Here is a 15,471-nt window from a genome sequence, read left to right on the forward strand (position 1 = left end):
ACTTAATGGAGCAAACTGGGCATTCACCCATCATTAAAAATTATGGAGATGAACCATGAGAGACTATGGACTCTGAGAAACAAACTGAGGGTTCTAGAGGGGAGGGGGTGGGGGGATGGGTTAGCCTAGTGATGGGTATTAAAGAGGGCACGTACTGAATGGAGCACTGGGTGTTATACACAAACAATGAAACATGGAACACTACATCAAAAACTAATGATGTATGGTGACTAACATAACAAAACAAAATAAAATAAAATAAAAAATTATGGAGTATAGGGCACATTGAATACTCAGTGAAAACCATTATAAGTGACATAAGCATTTATCCCTCTTGGATAATTCCCTTTTCTTGGATGGCAGAAATTAGATTTTCATATGGGAAAAGAAAAGTAATCCTTCATCTTTCAACATTGAAGTTCTTGGACATAATCCTGTAGAGATTAAAATGTGAACACTGAAAAAAAACAAAACAATTCACTCATCTTCCAGTCTACCCTACACTTGTAGTCCCCACCTCACACTAATCCCAGATGAAACCACTAGGACAACCACAAAGACTGGGGTTATGGGGAGAATCCACTTGGCTTCCAAGGCACCACACACTTTGGAGGCCGGGTGCACGTTACAGACGCAGCCGAGATTGATGAGGCGAGCTCCCACACTTATTATAACTCCGGTGTCCAAGGACTCAAGGAGCCACTTTCTGAAGAATGTGCTGTCCTCCCCATGACTGCAGGGAACAACATAAACCTGCAAGATAAATGTGGACTCCGGGTTTGGTTGAAGGTCTGGGCTTGTCGCAAATGCAGATTACTGGTTTTCTATTAGTAAGTGGAAGACAGTAGGCTTCGGTTAGATTAATTATACATCAAAGCCATGTTCTCCATTGACAACGGTAGACTTAAAGGTAAAACTACTAGAACAGAATCGTGCTTTTTCCCTTTGTCTCACAGGGAACTATTTCATTCCTGGGCCATTGTCACACTGTAGTGATTCACAGAAGAATGTAATGCTTAATGAGCCAAATATGAAGATAATTATGCCAGTTATATTTGAGACACACACAAAATAACAGACCGTATTTGTAGACTCTTTATGAACACTCTAGGGCAGGGAAAGAAAAGATTTTCTTTTTTAATAGCTACACTGGATTTTACTATGACTAAATATCTTTGAAGTAACACATTGCTTTTCTGCCCAATTAAAACAAAAAAAAAGTTGAAGAGTCAAAAGAGTGCATTCTTAATATCAGAGGTTCTAAAAGGAATTTCAAGTTGCTCTGAAACTCTAATTTTATCCATGTGACTGTCCAAGTGAATAATTAGATCTGTCCTTTTTTTTTTTTTTTTAAGATTTTATTTATTTACTTGAGAGAGAGAGAGAGAGAGCACGAGCAGGGGGAGGAGCAGAGCGAGAAGCAAACTCCTCGCTGAGCAGGTAGTCTGACATGGGGCTCGATCCTAGGACCTCAGGGACCATGACCTGAGCCGAAGGCAGACGCTTAACTGACTGAGCCACCCAAGCGCCCCAGATCTGTCATTCCTTAAAAACTACTGATAGAGCAGTATCTCTTCATAGCTGCTTTTTTTGTTTGTGAAGTTACATTTTAGATAAGCCTACATAACAATGCCATCGTAATTATGAGTAAAAATAGGTCTTAAGTCACAAAAGGACTCAAAGGAAATAATTCTAGATCTGTTTAATATAATTTGTTTAATATAGATCTGTTTTAAACAAAGCTGGTAGATACCAAAGATAATCACTAATTGGTAAATAACTGTTAATCAGGTTTCTACAGCAAGTATTCAGAGCAAGGGCAAAATTCAATATTATGCTGTTTTGGAGATATGTGCCTAAGCAAAATACTTTGTAGGGACATTTGCAGTGTCTTTGTTATGGAAAAGGCAAAAAGGGGCAGAGTGGTCCAAATCTATCTTAGGAATCTTTGTGTGTTAATGATAGAAAGTACTATTGAAATCATCCCACTTAACTCATTTTACAGACAAGAAAAATGCCAATCATAGAACCTAAGTAACTTGGCCAAGTTTACTCAACTAGCTAATGATTAAGTCAAGTTTAGGGAACTAGAAACACATCTCTTAATAGAGTTCTTTCTGCCATCTGAAACCAAGATTCAAGTGAAAAAAAACTGACATTTAAACCCAAAGTTACCTTAAAGTATTTCTTTCCTTCTAGCTGAAACGTCCTCTCTTTGCATAAACATCTTGCAGGGTAAAAATATGCCAAGGCATTTCAGGAATTGGTTGAAATCGCAGAGCTCATTGTAATCATCTTTGCAAGCTCTTGGAATTCTGGGAGGGCTCCACTGATCAGAAAAAGGGCAAGTGAAATATCGCTCTTTGAGGGAATTTAGATTTGGCTCCACATGAGAGCTCATCAAAGACTAAGAGAATTGAGTTTAGATCAGATTACTGCCAAGTGGGTGCACAACTGATTAGAAAAATGATTCCTCAAATCTGATTTTAGACATCCAAGTATGACACCAGTTCTCTAAAGCATTGTCACAGAATTTATTCCAAAAATGGTCTTTGAACAAAATAAACATACTTAAATGTTAATTTTTAGAATTAGCAGATATTACATGAGGATATTAGGATTAGTAAAGCATGCAATGTACAATGTTTTGGGGACTGGGTATCACGAGGTCATGAAATCTCAGACTTTGGATATTCAAACAATCATGTGAATTGTTCCTCAAGGCATCTCAAGTTCAATACCTAAGGGAAGCACATAGAGCTGATCATTGCTTTAATTTTAAAAAACATTTTGATTAAGGCTGGGTTATAGAGAGTTTGTTCATTAAGGTGCTGATGAGACCCAATTTAGATAAGTGTGTGGCAACATTAGAGCAGTTGCTTAAAATACTATGTCACTTCTACAATTTTGAAAAATGGACATATATGTAAAGAGAAAGACATATTTAAAAAGGCCAATAGGGATGTTTTCAGATGGTAGAATGATCTGACAACCCAAGGATGGATATACATATATATCATATATGGCTTATATAGATCTTATATTTTAAGATTCAAATGGGATTTCAGATGAAATTCTCACCAACCAAACCATTCATGGGGTTGGAAATCACAGCATTAGGATCAACTGTTCCTAATCTCTACAAGGAGCCATTGGGAGAAGTCTGGAAGACTGAGCATTTCTTAGCTCCTATATTTTTCTCCCTCTCTAAACTAGTTCAGTTTACCTCCTCTCTGTGTCATTGATGCAATTCCTCTTCTGTAACAGGAAAACAATCAAAATTGGGTTTCAGGTAGTCATTTTCATAAAAGGAATTTGTTAACTCCCCCATGTAGTTTTTGTTTTTTTTTTTTTAAGATTTATTTATTTTAGAGACAGCGAGAGAGCAGGGGGAAGGGCAGAGGGAGAGGGAGATAACCCCAAGCAGACACCCTGCCAAGCATGGAGCCTGACCTAAACCGAAATTGGAAGCTCAACCAACCAAGCCACCCAGGGCCCCCTCCCCCATGTAGTTTTATCCTTTTTCTCTCACCTCACCTCTTACCCTCATCTATTTCTCCTCTGCTAATCCCTCTTAAAGAGCAAAACAAAACAAAATCTTTTCTTTTAGGAAAAAAAAAAATGCTTTCCCTCCATTTTCTAATACAAAACAATTCAGATTCCTATAACCCGAAACTCATCAGCATGCTGGCTAAGCAATGGGCCACCTCCACCGGATGTCACCCTTTGTCCCTCCCTACCAGTCTGTCTGAGGGAATAGAAATAGTATAAACATATACAGTTCCACTAATAGCAGGTGCACTATCTCCTTCAAAAGGTAGAGAAGCAGCGCCTGGGTAGCTCAGTCAGTTAAATGTCTGCCTTCAGCTCAGGTCATGGTCCCAGGGTCCTGGGATTGAGCCTCGAGTTGGGCTCCCTGCCCAGAGGGTAGTGTGCTTCTCCCTCTTTCTCTCACATGCTCGCTCTCTCTCAAAATAAATAAAAGTCTTTAAAAAAAGGGTAAAGAAGGCTGCATTCAGATTTTTACTATATAGTTCTTGATGCATATAAACATTTTAGTAGTAAGCAATGGTTAAAACAATATGCATAATGTGAATATGAGGGATGAAGCATGGGAATAAAAGGAATGCTCCACTCATCCTAAGGAAACAGAATGTTCCCAACACCATGGCTCCATGTTCCCCTCTGATATGATGTCCTGTCTGAAACACAGTGTTAACAACCACCACTCTACGCTACATTTTTCTTCTTTTAGCTCACTCCCTCCTTTAGGTTTATGGATTTACCTTATGGGTATATAACCATAGACAATATTTTGTTTACTTGATTGTTTTTGAACTTCATAAAAATCACAATAGAGTACATGCATTCTTCAGACTGCTTTTAAAAAATAAATATCTTTGAGGTAGAATTCCTATACCATAAAATCCACCTACTTCAAGTGTATAATTCAATGGTTTTAGCATATTCACAGTTAGATAACCACCACTACAATCTAAGTTTATTTTTTTTTAAAGTAGGCTCCATGCCCAGCATGGGGCTCAAACTCATGACTGAGATTAAGAGTGACATGCTTTACAGACTAAGTCAACCAGGCACCCCCACAATCTAAGTGTAGAATGTTTTCATCACCTCAAAAAGAAATTTTGTACCCATTAGCAGTTCTATTCCTTCCCTGCCCCTAGCAACCATTAATATACTTCTGTTTCTATGCATTTGCCTGTTCTGGACATTTTATATTAATGAAATCATATAACATGGATTGTGACCAGTTTCTCTCATTTAGCAGAATGTTTTCAAGGTTCATCCATATTGTAGTATATCTCAGGGCTTCCTTCCTTTAAATTATCAAGTACATACCATAGTTTATCCATTCATCAGTTCATAGACATTTGGGACATTTTCACTATTATGAATAATGTTGCTATGGATATTCACAAACACTTTTTTGTGTGGACATACGGTTTCTTTTTTTTAAGATTTTATTTATTTATTTGAGAGAGAGAAAGAGAGAGATCATGAGCAAGGGGGGGAAGGGTAGAGGGAGAAGCAGACTCCCCACTGAGCAGGGAGCCTGATTCAGGACTTGATCCCAGGACCCTGGGATCATGACCTCAGCCGAAGGCAGACACTTAACTGACTAAGCCACACATACGCCCTGTATGGACATATGATTTCTTTTGGGTTTACATCTAGGAATAAAATTGATGGGTCATATGGTAACTAGGCTTAACTCTTGGAGAAACAGCCATTTCTTGCATACTGCCCACATCATTTTGCATTCCCACCAACCATGTTCGAAGGTTCAAATTTCTCCACATCCTCTTCAAAATTTAGGATCTTTCTTTTTGATGATAGCCATCCTAGTGTGAGTGTGAAGTAGTATCTCATTATGGCTTTGATTTGTATTTCCCTAATGGCTACGGATGTTGAACATCTTTCATATGTTTATTGGCCATTTCTGTTCTTCTGATTGCTTTTTGCACTCAGCATTGTTTTTAAAATCCACCCTTGTCAATGCATGTGGTTGGAAATCATGCATTTCACTGCAATATTCTATTGCATGAATATATCATGATTTACTTATCCATCCTCTTGTCAATGGCCATTTCACTTTGTTTTGTTTTGCTCGGCTATTGAAAACAATCCTGCTATGAACTTTCCTTACATATCTTCTAGTATACTCTAAATAATCATATCCTCCCCCTTTTATCAACTAAATTAATGCCTAATTGTAAAAACTGCCTTTGTGCAAAATATCAAAAGGCCTAACTGGTCAATCTAATAGGCTACATGCTAAATGTAATCCAGCCACCCAGTACTGTTAGTACATGATGTATACGTATATATATTTGTTCTAACTTTTGCAGCCTTGCTAAGAAGGAACACAATATATATTTCCTGAATAAAGCAATAGATATATAAATATCTATACATAAATATAAATTCAGAAAGTTGTATATAAAAGTTATGAGGTAATACGGTCAGCCCTGTTCAAGGCCATCATATTTTTAAATTTTGAGCCCTATAAAAAAAAAGATATGGATCAATCTGAAAAATCCTTGATTAGAACTACACAAATGACCTAGGGCAAGAAATCCTAGGAGAATGACTTGAGAGACTAGACTCATGCAGTCTAAAGGAAAAAAACCCTTCAAATCAGCATCTGGGAACACATGGTTATTTTAAGGGTAGAGGCAAATAGTTGGTCTTCATCACTTCTGGAGAAAAACAAGAGAATGGGACTTCAATTAGAGAAGTAAGATTTTAGGTCAAATGCTATGAAAAATTTTCCAACTCTAGTGTTCTGAGATACTAAAATATGTAACCAAGGGATCTGCGGACTCCTACTGAAGCAGGATAGAAGGGAGAGCAGGGAGACAAGTTGACCAAAGGGAAGCCATTTTGGTTTCAGGCTGACCCTTAACCTGAAAGTCAGCAGGTCATAAAAAGAGTCACAAGATCTGGCTCACGGAAAACCACAAGACCTCACTTCCTCTTGAAGTAAAAACCATATAGGCTGGACATTCTTAAAATTGCTCCTTGTCAGTAATTACACAACCCTAAGACAATGGAAAAACTCACCGCTCAACGTAAATGATAAACCCAAAGTTAACCTCCTATATGGTTAGCTAATTAAAACAAAACCAAAAACAAACAAAAACTTATAAAACCCTTCATTAGAGGCAAAGGGGGGGGTTCCTCCTCTCCATCTGAGAGGAGATGCCATGTCTTTGTCTATGAAGTAGCCCCTTAGTTCTCTATAACTCTTAATAACTCTTTGTCCCTTTCTCAAATGCTTCCTCTTGAATTCTTCCTCATGAAAATCCAAGAACCCTCTTGGTGAGGGGCATGAGGCCCCAGCTCTTGGCGAGGGGCATGATGGCTCCCATCTTGAGGGTTTGGTCCATCCAGCATCACTAGTCTGGTATTTTTTCAAAGGGTAAAGAGAAAATTTCTAAGAAAACTTAAATTTAGCCCTGTTCATAGAGAGAGGGGTACATTATATCAATGATATTCAATTCCTTTGACCATTCCTTCCTTTGGAGTATATCATTTAAAAGATTCTGCCTAGCAACCAGTATTTGTTAAATAATAATTTCCCCCACTGTTTTTTAATTAGAGACATAACGAAATTTCTACCAGAACATAAGCCAAAATAAGCATGGATAAATTTGTTCCAGGTATTTTTTAGACAAAGAGTAAAATCAATATACCCATCTACTATGAGTAGAATAAATCAAGTAAAGCATATTTGTGGAATAGAATACTATACTGCAATAAGAAGGGACCATCAATCTATCTACCAACATGGAAAAATCTCAACATATAAGAAAAAAACACATTACAGAAGAATATATCGGTAGGATTCCATGTTTATAAAATTTTATAGAACATAAGCATAAAGCAATGCAATAAATATTACAAGTACATAAATGTATGTAAAATATAAAAATAAAATAGAAGGATATTAAATTACCAAGAGAAGCTGCTCTTGGGGAAATGGAGGAGGGAAAGATGATGGAAAGAGGTATGGAAAAAAAAAAAAAAAAGTGCTCTGATTTTATCTATACTGTTTATTTTTCTTGTTAAAAATATACCAAGCAAATAAACTAATACCACTTAATAAATAATAATTAAAAATAACCACAGTTAAAGATAGATATACATTCTTATTATATTATTTAAAATTCTCAGACAACAATTAGAATCTCTGATTAATCCATTATTTCCAGTATAACTCTACTGAATTTCAGAAGTTCCAGCCCAAATCAGAAAAATGTGTTATGAGTAAATGCGCACTTTTCATAATGCTTTGTTAAACGCTGGAAATAGTGCGCTTTCCCCAACTGCTCTGCAACCCCATGGCATCCTAGGTTAAAGTCAAGGCGACAGCAAAGCTCTCTTACATATCTTCCAGCTCTGGAACAGCACGGGTCTACGCACAGACAAGTAATCAGACTTTCCCAATCTCATTTCCCGCTCTTTAAAAATAAAAGGAAACAACAAAAACATTGCCTGTTTTCAATTAACTCCCATGTCAGGATTTACTCTGTTACAGAGTCACCATGCCACCAGCAAGAGCTAGTTACTACCTTCCCATTGTTTTCCACCCATACATCTGGTTCCCAAATTCTTTGAACAAGACTGCATGACAGCATAGATGCTCTATCAACCATCCAGCTGTCTTGGTCAGGGAAGTCAAAGAGAGGCACATTCCCGAACGTGGGACAGAACCTTTGGTTTTCGGGGAGAAGAGAAGACAAAGTTTTGGAAAAGAAGGTAAAGAGGGAACAAAATCTATCAACTACAAAAAGACTAAATGACCTCAAAATCCTAATCCTAATGCTTTTTAAATTATTTTACTGAAATAATCCTAAAGGCAGAGAAGAATGTAGATCTCTTAAGAGGGTCAAGGGAGGAGAACAGTGGGACCACACACAAGGCATTTCTCTGCTATTACCTGTTTCATCTTAAAATTTGGGCAAATTTTGAATTTTACTTGATGATATATCTAGTTAATGAAAACAAAAAATGGTCTCATATTTTTAAGTAAAATTAATGCTCCAAAAAGATGGATTCCTCCTACATTTGCACACTGCCTGTACTCAGGATGGTATAGCTCTTCTTGGGAAGCACAAAATAGGGAAGCAAAGATATTCATTGGATTTGTACCCAGACAGAGGAAGGAAGAAGGAGCCCAGAGGCAGAGCCTGAAGGGAAGGATCTGGGAAGGTACACCTGGGAGGGGACATAGAGAGGAGGTGAGCTGAAGGATATACGGTCAGCTTTTCCACCCTGCGTCTTGGGTACACCTTGTGTGAATGTTGTTGTGTTTCCATCAGTTGACAACATGCTCTAAGGACAGATTATGATCAGCACTGGCTTCTAGCAGATTGTTGAAGCCCTCAGCACACCAATAGCAAATGACAAGCCAGGTGACCTTACTGAGCTGTGGGAAGTACAAACATCCAGGACCAACAGGAACAGGTTTTCAGAAGAAAATACACAGAACTCAGTTTGGAGCAAGGCTATTGCGTCCACGTAAACAACCTAACAAAATGCTCTTAAAGATCGAATCCATCTTGTTCTAGATTTGTATGCAACTGAAGGGAATAAAAAAACATAAGCTAAAAGATTCCCTAAACAATGTCTATGACCTGGTCTGAGTTCACAAAGGCATTATTTACAGCTGCATGCTTCATAGAAGGCTTTTTGGAGAGAGGAGAATTTGTATTAAGTCACGATGGGTAGTTAAAACGTAAATTTGATAAATAGGATAAGAAACAGCATGAACTAAAGCATGGCGATTTCGGTAATTTGCAAGGAATATGCAGGAAACAGTTGGGCTTGACTGGCTTGCAAGGTACAGAGGATAGAGGAAGGTAAGACAGAAAATCCAAGAGAAGGGCTCATTATCCAGGGACAGGAGCGCAGGCCACAAACGTTAGCCTTTCCTCTGAGGTAACTGAGGAGTCCTGATACAGCCCAGCAAAATCCAGGCTTCAGAAAAATTCTTCTGACGGCAGCGATATTATTGTTACTTACGACGTCCATAAAGTGTTTGAAGAAACAAGGGAAAAACAGTTTTATATTTATTCTGACAGTTTAAAAGGTTGCTGCCATTATGCATGTATTTTTGAAATCTGTTTTTGTTGATTGTACCGACGATGCTGGCTATATACCGAACAAACTACAGAGGGATATAAAACTCAGTGGAGACAGTCAATTACTGGAACCTGAAATCAAACGACCATTTCATTTATATCCATGCACCAGTGCCTCTCTTTGGTTCCATTTACCAGGAAGATGAACAGCAATAATTTCAGGCGATTAATTCAGATCTTTGGCAAGGCCACAAGAGTTTTGCTGAATACAAGAATACTGTTACAGCATAAAAGAAAAACGTCAACTGCCACACAACAAATTGAGAAGGGGGTGTGCGCGCGCGCATGCGCATGTGCTTGTCGGCGCAAACGCACATCTGTTTCTGTCATTGAAACTAGGCTTTTGGAAATTGCCCTCACCACCAGAAATCCTTCCACAGCTTCATAGACACTTTTGCAAGCTGGACTCTGATATCAGGGTAGTAGTTTCATTAGGGACCTCTCACTTCCAAAGATCCACAGTATAAACTTTCAGAGCCGGCAACATAATCCTCATCAAATATTTGGGCGACAGGTGGAAAATTGTTCTGCCAGCTGAAGAAGACAAAATCCATTCCTTCTGGCAATTTTCTGCAATGAAAACTCCAGAAATGAATGTGCAATAACTTGTGGAAATAAATTTCAAATATTATCACACAAAAGCAGTGTGCTCAAAATCTCTAACTGTAAACTCCTGCTTATCTGAATTTTAAAATGTTGATTTCTCTTTGTGTTTGAATTGCCACTAAAGAAAGAGAAATTATTTTCAGACATAAAAAAAAGCCAAAAGAAATATTAAATTCAAACAAAGTAAAGCCATGTTGAAAGCTGTCCGAGGCTCGTGGCATCTCTCGGGTCTGGATGCAAGGACAAAAAGACCATTTTCTACCATCATCTCATTCCTAGAAACCATGAGATTACCCCCTCCAATCAGAATGTTGTGCACAAGCCAGCCTGGAGATGTATGTTGGGCTTTGACTCTTCTTGGTTGGTTACAGTGACTTCCATCTGCTCTGGGACACAGAGACGGATCCCGAGCATTCTGATAATGTCTCCTTTAAAGGTTTCTCTCAAAAGCCCTCATTTGCTCACTCCCTAACTATAGAAGAGCCTGGCAGATGGGTATGTGATGGCATGGGGAGGCTAAACGGGTTTATAGCAAGTTAATGACAGAGAGAGGATTGCACACAAGCACTCTGGGTCCTCAGTCTTGCACATGAACTATTCAACCACTCTTTCCTGGGGGGGGGGGGCTTATGCATGTCAGTTCACGTGGCTGCTGAGATATAAAATGGATTCAGTTGGAGAACAGGAGGGCAATAAGGATTCTACTATTAAAACACTGTACTGAACAACTTAATTTAATCCATTTTCATTTATTTGGAAGACTTCCTCCCTCCCCCACTTTATACCAATAGCTTTTTTATGTGGCTTGTGTTTGTAATGATAACTCCTTGATTCCAGTTTACTTAGTTGGAGTTTTATGCAATCCACTGATGAAGTATATTTTTGTAATAGCTTAAGAATATTAAAGAATGTAAACAAAATGACCAGTTTAATGCATTAGTTTTAAAAGGCAAACTCTTTTCCTAGATTTTAAAAGAACCCATTTAATAAGTCAACAACCATCATACACACCACTCAGTCTTTCAAAAAACAGTATCTTTTGACGCTTTCTCTGTGCCAGGCATCGTGCTAGGAGTGGAATTTCAGTGGTCAAAGACAAAATCCTTCCCCTTCAAGTAGACTTTCTTGGGGGGAGATAGACAATATATACATTTTTACCTATTTAAAAATATATAGCATATTTGATGATGATAAAGTGCCATGGAGAAAAATAGAGCAGGTAAGAGGGATTAAAACTCCTGGGTGAGGGGGAATCTCAACTTATAATAATGTGGTTAAGAAGGGTTTAGGAAAGCAAAGGAGGTAAGAAAGCATATGGATATTTAGCCAAGTATATTTAGGGTATACAAAAGAGCAAGTGCAAAGGTCCTGAGGTGACTACAATACTAGAGGAACCATAGGAAGCAAATGCAGAGAAAGGTGTGTATGGGGGGAGGGGGTGTAGGAGGCAAAGCAGGGAGATGAGGAGGACAGGAAAATAAAGGAGAGAAGGCACAGTACACATGTGGAGCCTTTTAGGACATGGGATTTTGAGTCTGAGGGAGGTGACAAACCTTTAGTTTCTCGACAGAGGTATCACAATCTCACTTTCTTCACATCAGCTCAGATGTCACCTTTCTCTGAGGCCTACCTTGACAACCTTATTTAATACTGCAACCTGTGCAGGTCTTCATTCTCAATTCCTCATGCTCTAATCTACTCACTTCTTATCCCATAGTACTTTTCACCTTCTGTCTTCCTAGATCTCTTTCTGATTTATAATATACACGGTTTATTCCTGGTCTCTTCTACTAGAAATGTCCAATATACCAATATACCAATATACCAAGGCAGGGACATGTATCCAGCTGGCTCACGGATGAATCCCAAGCACCTGCACGGGTCCCTGGCACTCAGTAGGTACTCAGTAAGGCTGTGAATCCTATCAGTTGTTCTGAGTAATTCAAGGAGGTCTTAAAAATGCTAAGAAAATGCTCTTACAAACTTCCATATTTGGGGGCACCTGGGTGGCTCAGTCAGTTAAGCGTCTGCTTTCGGCTCAGGTCATGATCCCGGGGTCCTGGGGTTGAGCCCCACATGGGTCTCCCATGCGGAGAGGGGGGACTCTGCTTCTGTCCCTCCCCCTGCTCGTGCTCTCTAAAATAAATACAGTCTTTAAAAAAAAAAAAAACAACTATATTTTTAATACTAAAGGGAAATTTTGAGGAAGTGAGTGCTAAAAAGAATAATTTTTTATCACCCAGGTTGACAAGGGAGGAGAAGGGGAAGGGAGAAATGAGTCTCTATGAGAAGGAAACTAAAATAACACATTTGCCAGTGCTTCTCTTCAAGATTGTTATACCCTCCCAAGTTCAAGAAATTGCTCTTTGTCAGATTATTAGAGTCCTTTCTAATAATTGGCAAGGGAAGAAATGTAATTTAAATTCTTCTTAGTAAATCTAATTAGTTTTCTTATAGATAATGGTAACAGTTTCTAAGAACCAACAAGAACGCAGCCAGGTAACTAATGAAGCAACTGCAGACCGGGTTGCTCTTTCAGTGTCTTAATATGTGAAGACAGTCTTACTTCCCATGTTCATTTTTTCTATGGGAGTACGTGTGTTGGGGTAACAGGCCTCAGAATGCATGGCTAGTCAATGTACAGCAAAACAGACATCCACAACCTGGTCTCAAGTTCAATAATTTAATAGCCATACACGTTTTATAGTAAACGATCCTTAATTTTATACCCTAATTAGAAATGATGATCCTTTATCCTGATACACCGCTATATTCTCTATAAATGGAGAGTACACCAGGTAAATTAAAAATGTAAAGACTGGGGAAGGAAAAATTTGAAGCTGGTGAAAAGACTCCTGCTTTTCAAAGACTTCAGAAGCCTCCATTCCACATGGAGTCCAAGTATCTTCACTCAAGAATCTAGTTGGAAAACTATTTGTATGACGCTATGAAATGGGAAAGTTACCAAGTTTCTTTTTTAATTTATACTTTATATATGTAATGTGACATACCATAGTTGATATCCATTAGCTGATATTCTATGGGGATAAGGTGTTTTAGCCAGGTATGTTTCCTGGTTGGAATTATATGTAAGTCTTATTCCAACTCTGAGATACTATAATCTCATCTCAATATACTTTAGATGTTTGAACGCTCATCAGCATACTGTCCATCTCCTGCTGGAGCACATCTGATGATGTGGTCCATCACTGCCTCTGAAGACCTCTCTTTCAAATAGCCAGATGCTCAGAAGGTTCTGGCAGTGGTTAAGGGAACCAGTTCTGGAGTCAGAGAGCATGGATTCAGATCCCCACTACCACCACTTACTAGTGTGACTTTCAATAATTAACTCAAACTCTCAGGAACCTCTGTTTTCTTACATGTAAAATAGGTGTAAACACAGAACTTTCTTCCTAGGGTGGTTGTGAAAATTAAGACTTAAACCACAGAAAATGCTTGTTATTGAGTGAATGATACTGAAATCTATATTGGTATTATTGTCATTAACTTGGTTCTGCACACTGGTCCTGAGCTACTGAGGGCTAGCCGGAGATCATGTTAATTAGAATTCTACAAGACTTCATTTCAGTATTTCTTGGCATTTCTGGATTTTGCAGCACTTCATGTAGCTAAGTAGGGGGAAAGATCAGGGGGTTCAGTGAAAGAGGCACCACTCTTGCATTGACCCTAAGATAGAATCTAGAAATCACTTTTGAGGGGGAAAGTCCCTGAAAGCTTGATTTTCCTAAGATTGGTGAATTCTCTTACAAACGCAGGAAGACCCAGAATTGATTGATTTGGGGTCTTGTTAGTTGGATTCCAGTTAATGGAGGCTTTGCTATATAATTGGCCTTTCCCTCAATTAGTCTAAATTAGTAAATTTTACTATACATTTGTTACTGTCAAGAATGAATTAATAATTTAAGTGTGACATTATATAAATACCAGACATTGATTTATGTGTGTCATCTTCAGTATCTCTAGTACTCATCAATTTTCCTATTAAGTCCTTCATAGTGACAAGAGCACAGAACAGGTAAGGTGATGGGAGAACTTTTAAGGTACCTATGCAAACCACTAAAAAAAAAAAAAGTGCAAAAATCATCTCCTTAGAAAAGCAAGGGGACTGATTCCAATTTATAGTGTGACTTGTCTCAATGCTGGGCAAGTGGTCTGTATTTGAGCTTACTGGCAGGGCTATGGTGGTGGTGAGTCATCTGTCTATTGGGCTCAGGGCATCCTCATGGGGCAGAGGTTGTAAGAAGCAATTTGTCACATCATCCACAAAGAAGCTTTATTTTCCCTAAACAAGTCAGAGCCAGGAGGTGATAAGTGGTTGGAGGTGTTGAAAACACACAAGCCCAAACCGGCGATGCGTGTTTCAACAAAGGAGCTGGTGAGAAAGGACGGGGAACGTATCCAGTGCAGGAAAGAAGTCCAGCATGTGGTATGTCCCAGGGTCTCCAAGAGCCATTTTTGCCTCCCCTCCACCCCAAAGAAGAGGATTGCCCCAACAAGCCAGGTAAGCTGAAGATCTTTAAATGGGATCCATGTTGACCTTGTGTTCCCTTCCTTGCTGCAGGGCCTTAGCAATCAGTACCCTTGCCTGGACCTCCCCCTTCGCACTTCTTGGCCCTGGTACACCTTCCATAGAGAGCTGAGGCCAGGCCTCTCATCCTTCTTCCTACTACCTTGATGTGATAATACGTGTATATCCCTTGATGGATCCACAGGAAAGAAAACAATTGTGTTCTTCCTGTGACTGATACTCCCTCCTGCCCCAAACTCCATCCTCTCTCTCTCTCTCTCTCTATATATATATATATACTACTTCCCCATGGCGACACAATTTCTGAGTATAGACTTTATTCCATGACATGGTAGAAAATATGGGAAAAGAATAAGTGCCGGCAGCCAGTCACACCTGAATGTGGACAATATTAGTTCTTAAGGGAGACATGAAGCCTCCTGAGAGGCTCATCTATAAAGATGCAATTTATAATATCTACCTTGAGGAATGGCAGCAAGACTTGATGAAAATAAACTAATTCTACATTTTCTTTAGACATTAGTTTTTTTTTTTTAATTTGAGAGAAAGAACGAGCGAGGGGGGGGATGGGCAGGGGGAGAGAGAGAATCTTAAGCAGGTTCCATGCTGAGTATGGAGCCAGACACAGGGCTCCATCCCACGACCCTG

The 15,471-nt window shown here is 38.9% G+C and overlaps 1 protein-coding gene across 15 annotated transcripts in view; it reads right to left on the bottom strand.

Moving 5' to 3' along the window:
* The window catches only part of UNC5D (unc-5 netrin receptor D), a 532,476-nt gene that overhangs the window by 251,798 nt on the left and 265,207 nt on the right, over positions 1 to 15,471 (bottom strand). The gene's annotated exons all lie outside the window — the stretch shown is intronic.

Source organism: Halichoerus grypus, chromosome 3 (assembly GCF_964656455.1).
Source record: "Halichoerus grypus chromosome 3, mHalGry1.hap1.1, whole genome shotgun sequence".
In the NCBI taxonomy this organism is placed as follows: domain Eukaryota; kingdom Metazoa; phylum Chordata; class Mammalia; order Carnivora; family Phocidae; genus Halichoerus; species Halichoerus grypus.